Source organism: Lolium rigidum, chromosome 1 (assembly GCF_022539505.1).
Source record: "Lolium rigidum isolate FL_2022 chromosome 1, APGP_CSIRO_Lrig_0.1, whole genome shotgun sequence".
Classification (NCBI taxonomy): Eukaryota; Viridiplantae; Streptophyta; class Magnoliopsida; order Poales; family Poaceae; genus Lolium; species Lolium rigidum.
Genome location: NC_061508.1, coordinates 219,574,846 through 219,584,154, shown reverse-complemented (window position 1 = coordinate 219,584,154; position 9,309 = coordinate 219,574,846).

The following is a 9,309-nucleotide window of genomic DNA, read 5'->3' as shown; positions in this document are numbered from 1 at the left end:
AAACCCCACCTTTTCCTCCTTTAAATACCCCCATAGCCGTCACGTTTAGACTCGTATTTTGATTAGATTAAAAGTTAGCCATCACTGCAACTCTCGTGTACTTCTTTTGAGGCCAACGCCCAGAACAAGACCGACTATTCGGAATCCCACATTTTTCAATAAAGCTTTCATCTTTCATCCGTAATATTCTGATTGAAATATTAGTTCTTACTTGTTCTCGATTTCAGGTAGGAATTAAGACCCTCGCTGGTCAGGCTGATCGTGCATCCGCAAGATCAGTAACTCCCGGAGATTGTCCTAGCGATTGCATTGGCGCACGAGCTTTGCACGTGTAGTCGGATCGTCAAGCACAAACTCCACCAACAAATCGAATTATCCATGTCTCATCGAAAGATCGGGCACCTTTGCCTTATCAAGTGGTATCAGATTTCAGGTTGCTCGGTGAGAATTTACAGTTTTCCTAGTGTAAATTGCATCTGTCATCATACCCATAAACCACGAAAAAGCCAAAAAAATTAAGTTAGGGTTTAGATCATATCGTCCCATAAACCCCTTCCATGCCTTGCATTGTCTTTTCTGTTTTGCATAGTTGAATTTGTATCTGCATCTTCGTGTCGAGTTGCTGGTCTTAGCGTCTAGTTCCTTTAGAGTTTTGAGTTCTGGTCATATTAGTCACGCCGCCGCCGCCCGCTCGCACCATACACAGATCACCACCATATACACCCACCATATACTTCCGCCATCACCACATACACCCGCCATATACATCCGCCACCGCCATATACAACTACCATATACCCTGTTTCCTACCGCGACACGGGTTCGTGCTGTTTCTCTGCCACGACAGAGTCCGTCTAGACTAAGGTTTTCCTGTTTTCCTGAATCGATGTTGCCTTCTAATTTCATCCGTGTTGTAGAAAAATATCCGTGAGATAAGTCTCGGCTGCCGGTCAGGAGTTGTGAAGGAGAGCAAAAAAAACGTCCAAATTGGGCAGTTTTGGACAGCAAACTTTGACCGAGGATAACTTTTGCATACGAACTCAACCACTTTGTGGTTGTACGCCTTTCCGAACTCTCAGAATTGCGAAAAAACGTCGGGAAGGTTGAGATTTTTGACCTTTAAGTTTACTACCCGGAAATTCCTGTTGTTCTTCACTTATATCTTACTTTTGAGCTATTCCTTTGTGCTTGCTGGAGCCAACCGCCACCATATATCACTCCATTGCTGCTCGTTTCTTGTGTGTCGCGTCGTGACTTCGTTGGTGAACTAGGCTCGCGTCTCTAGTACGGTCTAGCCTAGGACCAGCACAATACCGTTGTTGAGCATACTTTCAATATTGCATTGCTGTTTTGGCAATTGTTGTTTGCTACCATAGTAGACTTCCTACAACTCTACATATTGTCTCCATGTGCTCTGTATCGACACATGGTAATCGCTTTGGCAATCTTTCGAGACGCTGATCCTTGTTGGTTGCCATATCACCTTCCTCCTGTTTGGTAAGAAATTGTAAGAGCTTTGTATTTTGCTTGAAGAATTGCGCATGAGCCACCATATTCCGTAGTTTGTAGGCATATACATTTGTGCTTTTTGAGTACTAACCATGTCAGGACCTACAACGGCCGTTATTGATCCAGCCAAGATGATGAGTGAGGAGTTGCATGCTCACTTCACCCACCTTTTGGGCGAGCATGTACGCGATGTCGATGCGCGCATTGGTGACGTGGACGCCAAACTCACCGACGCGTTGGACAAGCTGGATGGCCTCAAGGTAGCTTTCAACTCCAAGCTTGACGCCAAGTTCCAGGAGATCTTGACTCGGTTACCGCAGCCTCGCGACAACGTGCGACGACTGATACGCGTACAACACGCGTCCGTTGGGAACCCCAAGAGGAAGGTGTGATGCGTATGGCGGCAAGTTTTTCCTCAGAAAGAAACCAAGTTTTATCGAACCAGAAGGAGCCAAGAAGCACGTTGAAGGTTGATGGCGGCGAGATGTAGTGCGGCGCAACACTAGGGATTCCGGCGCCAACGTGGAACCTGCACAACACAACCAAAGTACTTTGCCCCAACGAAACAGTGAGGTTGTCAATCTCACCGGCTTGCTGTAACAAAGGATTAGATGTATAGTGTGGATGATGATTGTTTGCAAAGAACAGTAAAACAAGTATTGCAGTAGAGGTGTCTCTCCCATAAGATAAATAGCATGTTGGGTGAACAAATTACAGTCGGGCAATTGACAAATAGAGAGGGCATGACCATGCACATACATGATATGATGAGTATTGTGAGATTTAATTGGGCATTACGACAAAGTACATAGACCGCTATCCAGCATGCATCTATGCCTAAAAAGTCCACCTTCGAGGTTATCATCCGAACCCCTTCCGGTATTAAGTTGCAAACAACAGACAATTGCATTAAGTATGGTGCGTAATGTAATCAATAACTACATCCTCGGACATAGCATCAATGTTTTATCCCTAGTGGCAATAGCACATCCACAACCTTAGAACTTTTCGTCACTTGTCCCAGATTTAATGGAGGCATGAACCCACTATCGAGCATAAATACTCCCTCTTGGAGTTAAGAGCAAAAACTTGGCCGAGCCTCTACTAATAACGGAGAGCATGAAAGATCATAAACAACACATAGGTAATAGATTGATAATCAACATAACATAGTATTCTCTATCCATCGGATCCCGACAAACACAACATATAGAATTACGAGATAGATGATCTTGATCATGTTAGGCAGCTCACAAGATCCGAGCAATGAAGCACATGAGGAGAAGACAACCATCTAGCTACTGCTATGGACCCATAGTCCAGGGGTGAACTACTCACTCATCACTCCGGAGCGACCATGGCGGTGAAGAGTCCTCTAGGAGATGATTCCCCTCTCCGGCAGGGTGCCGGAGGCGATCTCCAGAATCCCCCGAGATGGGATTGGCGGCGGCGGCGTCTCAGTAAGGTTTTCCGTATCGTGGCTCTCGGTACTGGGGGTTTCACGACGAAGGCTTTAAGTAGGCGGAAGGGCAACGCGGGGGGCCACACGAGGGCCCCACACGCCAGGGCCGTGCCGCCCTGTTGTGGCGGCGCCTCGTGGCCCCACTTCCTTTCCCCCTCGGTCTTCTGGAAGCTTCGTGCAAAAATAGGACCCTGGGCGTTGATTTTGTCCAATTCCGAGAATATTTCCTTTGTAGGATTTCTGAAACCAAAAACAGCGAGAAAACGGCAAGCTGGCTCTTCGGCATCTCGTTAATAGGTTAGTGCGGAAAATGCATAAATACGACATATAATGTGTATAAAACATGTAGATATCATCAATAATGTGGCATGGAACATAAGAAATTATCGATACGTCGGAGATGTATCAGCATCCCCAAGCTTAGTTCTGCTCGTCCCGAGCAGGTAAACGATAAAAAAGATAATTTCTGGAGTGACATGCCATCATAACCTTGATCATACTATTGTAAGCATATGTAATGAATGCAGCGATCAAAACAATGGTAATGACATGAGTAAACAACTGAATCATAAAGCAAAGAATTTTCATGAATAGTATTCAAGACAAGCATCAATAAGTCTTGCATAAGAGTTAACTCATAAAGCAATAAATTAAAGTAAAGGTATTGAAGCAACACAAAGGAAGATTAAGTTTCAGCGGTTGCTTTCAACTTGTAACATGTATATCTCATGGATATTGTCAATGTAAAGTAATATAACAAGTGCAACATGCAAGTATGTAGGAATCAATGCACAGTTCACACAAGTGTTTGCTTCTTGAGGTGGAGAGAGATAGGTGAACTGACTCAACATAAAAGTAAAAGAAAGGTCCTTCAAAGAGGAAAGCATCGATTGCTATATTTGTGCTAGAGCTTTGGTTTTAAAAACAAGAAACAATTTTGTCAACGGTAGTAATAAAGCATATGTATCATGTAAATTATATCTTACAAGTTGCAAGCCTCATGCATAGTGTACTAATAGTGCCCGCACCTTGTCCTAATTAGCTCGGATTACCGGGATCATCGCAATACACATGTTTTAACCAAGTGTCACAAGGGGTACCTCCATGCCGCCTGTACAAAGGTCTAAGGAGAAAGCTCGCATTTTGGATTTCTCGCTTTTGATTATTCTCAACTTAGACATCCATACCGGGACAACATAGACAACGAGATAATGGACTCCTCTTTAATGCATAAGCATGTAGCAACAATTAATGTTCTCATATGAGATTGAGGATATATGTCCAAAACTGAAACTTCCACCATGATTCATGGCTTTAGTTAGCAGCCCAATGTTCTTATCTAACAATATGCATGCTCTAACCATTAAAGTGGTAAATCTCCCTTACTTCAGACAAGACGGACATGCATAGCAACTCACATGATATTCAACAAAGAGTAGTTGATGGCGTCCCCAGGAACATGGTTATCGCACAACAAGCAACTTAATAAGAGATAAAGTGCATAAGTACATATTCAATACCACAATAGTTTTTAAGCTATTTGTCCCATGAGCTATATATTGCAAAGGTAAAGAATGGAAATTTTAAAGGTAGCACTCAAGCAATTTACTTTGGAATGGCGGAGAAATACCATGTAGTAGGTAGGTATGGTGGACACAAATGGCATAGTGGTTGGCTCAAGGATTTTGGATGCATGAGAAGTATTCCCTCTCGATACAAGGTTTAGGCTAGCAAGGTTATTTGAAACAAACACAAGGATGAACTGGTGCAGCAAAACTCACATAAAAGACATATTGTAAACATTATAAGACTCTACACCGTCTTCCTTGTTGTTCAAAACTCAATACTAGCAATTATCTAGACTTTAGAGAGACCAAATATGCAAACCCAATTTAGCAAGCTCTATGTATTTATTCATTAATGGGTGCAAAGTATATGATGCAAGAGCTTAAACATGAGCACACCAGTTGCCAAGTATCAAATTATTCAAGACATTTTAGAATTACTACATGTAGCATTTCCCGATTCCAACCATATAACAATTTAACGAAGAAGATTCAACCTTCGCCATGAATACTATGAGTAAAGCCTAAGGACATATTTGTCCATATGCAACAGCGGAGCCTCTCTCCCACACAATGAATGCTAGGATCCATTTTATTCAAACAAAACAAAAACAAAAACAAACCGACGCTCCAAGCAAAGTACATAAGATGTGATGGAATAAAAATATAGTTTCAGGGGAGGAACCTGATAATGTTGTCGATGAAGAAGGGGATTCCTTGGGCATCCCCAAGCTTAGACGCTTGAGTCTTCTTAAAATATGCAGGGGTGAACCACCGGGCATCCCCAAGCTTAGAACTTTCACTCTCCTTGATCATATTGTATCATCCTCCTCTCTTGATCCTTGAAAACTTCCTCCACACAAAACTCGAAACAACTCATTAGAGGGTTAGTGCACAATAAAAATTAACATGTTCAGAGGTGACATAATCATTCTTAACACTTCTGGACATTGCATAAAGCTACTGGATATTAATGGAACAAATAAATTCATCCACCATAGCAAAAGAGGCAATGCGAAATAAAAGGCAGAATCTGTCAAAACAGAACAGTCCGTAAAGATGGATTTTATTGAGGCACCAGACTTGCTCAAATGAAAATGCCCAAATTGAATGAAAGTTGCATACATATCTGAGGATCACGCACATAAATTGGCATATTTTTCTGAGCTACCTACAGAGAGGCAGGTCCAGATTCGTGACAGCAAAGAAATCTGTTACTGCGCAATAATCCAAATCTAGTATGAACCTTACTATCAAAGACTTTACTTGGCAAAACAAAGCACAAAACTAAGATAAGGAGAGGTTGCTACAGTATTAAACAACTTCCAAGACTCAAATATAATATAAAAATACTGTAGTAAAAACATGGGTTGTCTCCCATAAGCGCTTTTCTTTAACGCCTTTCAGCTAGGCGCAGAAAGTGTATATCAAGTGTTATCAAGAGACGAAGTATCAACATCATAACTTGTTCTAATAATAGAATCAAAAGGTAACTTCATTTTATTTCTAGGGAAGTGTTCCATACCTTTCTTGAGAGGAAATTGATATTTAATATTACATTCCTTCATATCAATGATAGCTCCAACAGTTCGAAGAAAAGGTCTTCCCAATATAATGGGACAAGATGCATTGCATTCAATATCCAAGACAACAAAATCAACGGGGACAAGGTTATTGTTAACGGTAATGCAAACATTATCAACTCTCCCCAAAGGTTTCTTTGTAGCATTATCAACAAGATTAACATCCAAATAACAATTCTTCAATGGTGGCAAGTCAAGCATATTATAGATTTTCTTGGGCATAACGGAAATACTTGCACCAAGATCACATAAAGCATTACAATCAAAGTCATTTACCTTCATCTTAATGATGGGCTCCCAACCATCCTCTAGCTTTCTAGGAATAGAAGCTTCACGTTCTAGTTTCTCTTCTCTAGCTTTTATGAGAGCATTTGTAATATGTTTTGTGAAAGCCAAGTTTATAGCACTAGCATTGGGACTCTTAGCAAGTTTTTGTAAGAACTTTATAACTTCAGAGATGTGGCAATCATCAAAATCCAAACCATTACAATCTAAAGCAATGGGATCATCATCCCCAATGTTGGAAAAAATTTCAGCAGTTTTATCAGTTTCAGCAGTTTCAGGCAATTGTGCAGGCTTTGCATTAGAAGTGGAAAGATTGCCAACACCAATTATTTTACCATTGATAGTAGGAGGTGCAGCAACATGTGGAGCATTAACATTACTAGTGGTGGTAATAGTCCAAACTTTAGCGACATTGTTCTCTTTAGCTAGTTTTTCATTTTATTCTCTTTCCCACCTAGCATGCAATTCGGCCATCAATCTTATATTCTCATTAATTATAACTTGGATGGCATTTGCTGTAGTAACAATTTATTTTCAATATCCTTATTAGGCATAACTTTCGATTTCAAAAGATCAACATCAGAGGCAAGACTATCAACCTTAGAAGCGAGAATATCAATTTTATTGAGCTTTTCCTCAACATATTTGTTAAAAGCAGTTTGTGTACTAATAAATTCTTTAAGCATAGCTCCAAGTCCAGAGGGTGTGTTCCTATTATTGTTGTAAGAATTCCCATATGAATTACCATAACCGTTACCATTATTATAAGGATATGGCCTATAGTTATTACTAGAATTGTTCCGATAAGCATTGTTGTTGAAATTATTATTTTTAATGAAGTTTACATCAACATGTTCTTCTTGAGCAACCAATGAAGCTAACGGAACATTATTAGGATCAACATTAGTCCTATCATTCACAAGCATAGACATAATAGCATCAATCTTATCACTCAAGGAAGAGGTTTCTTCGATAGAATTTACCTTCTTACCTTGTGGAGCTCTTTCCGTGTGCCATTCAGAGTAATTAATCATCATGTTATCAAGGAGCTTTGTTGCTTCACCAAGAGTGATGGACATAAAGGTACCTCCAGCAGCTGAATCCAATAGGTTCCGCGAAGAAAAGTTCAGTCCTGCATAAAAGGTTTGGATGATCATCCAAGTAGTCAGTCCATGGGTTGGGCAATTTTTAACCAAAGATTTCATTCTTTCCCAAGCTTGAGAAACATGTTCATTATCTAATTGTTTAAAATTCATTATGCTACTTCTCAAAGATATGATTTTAGCAGGGGATAATATCTACCAATAAAAGCATCCTTGCATTTAGTCCATGAATCAATACTATTCTTAGGCAAAGATAGCAACCAATCTTTAGCTCTTCCTCTTAATGAGAAAGGAAACAATTTTAATTTTATAATGTCACCATCTACATCTTTATACTTTTGCATTTCACACAATTCAACAAAATTATTGAGATGGGCAGCGGCATCATCGAGAACTAACACCGGAAAATTTCTCTCGCATAACAAGATTCGATAGAAGCGAGGTTTAATTTCAAAGAATTCTGCTTGTAGTAGCAGGTGGAGCAATAGGTGTGCATAAGAAATCATTATTATTTGTGGTTGTGAAGTCACACAACTTAGTATTTTCAGGAGTGACCATTTTAGCAGTAGTAAATAAAGCAAACTAGATAAAATAAATGCAAGTAACTACTTTTTTTGTGTTTTTGATATAGAGTGCAAGACAGTAAATAAAGTAAAACTAGCAACTATTTTTTTTGTGTTTTGATATAATGCAGCAAACAAAGTAGTAAATAAAATAAAGCAAGACAAAAACAAAGTAAAGAGATTGGATTGTGGAGACTCCCCTTGCAGCGTGTCTTGATCTCCCCGGCAGCGGCGCCAGAAAATATGCTTGATACGCGTACAGCACGCGTCCGTTGGGAACCCCAAGAGGAAGGTGTGATGCGTACGGCGGCAAGTTTTCCCTCAGAAAGAAACCAAGGTTTGTCGAACCAGGAGGAGCCAAGAAGCACGTTGAAGGTTGATGGCGGCGAGATGTAGTGCGGCGCAACACCAGGATTCGGCGCCAACGTGGAACCTGCACAACACAACCAAAGTACTTTGCCCCAACGAAACAGTGAGGTTGTCAATCTCACCGGCTTACTGTAACAAAGGATTAGATGTATAGTGTGGATGATGATTGTTTGTAGAGAACAGTAAAACAAGTATTGCAGTAGATTGTATTTCAGATGTAAAGAATGGACCAGGGTCCACAGTTCACTAGAGGTGTCTCTCCCATAAGATAAATAGCATGTTGGGTAAACAAATTACAGTCGGGCAATTGACAAATAGAGAGGGCATGACCATGCACATACATGATATGATGAGTATTGTGAGATTTAATTGGGCATTACGACAAAGTGCATAGACCGCTATCCAGCATGCATCTATGCCTAAAAGTCCACCTTCGAGGTTATCATCCGAACCCCTTCCGGTATTAAGTTGCAAACAACAGACAATTGCATTAAGTATGGTGCGTAATGTAATCAATAACTACATCCTCGGACATAGCATCAATGTTTTATCCCTAGTGGCAACAGCACATCCACAACCTTAGAACTTTACATCCGCTGTCCCAGATTTAATGGAGGCATGAACCCACTATCGAGCATAAATACTCCCTCTTGGAGTTAAGAGTAAAAACTTGGCCGAGCCTCTACTAATAACGGAGAGCATGCAAGATCATAAACAACACATAGGTAATAACTTGATAATTAACATAACATAGTATTCTCTATCCATCGGATCCCGACAAACACAACATATAGCATTACGGATAGATGATCTTGATCATGTTAGGCAGCTCACAAGATCCGACAATGAAGCACATGAGGAGAAGACAAC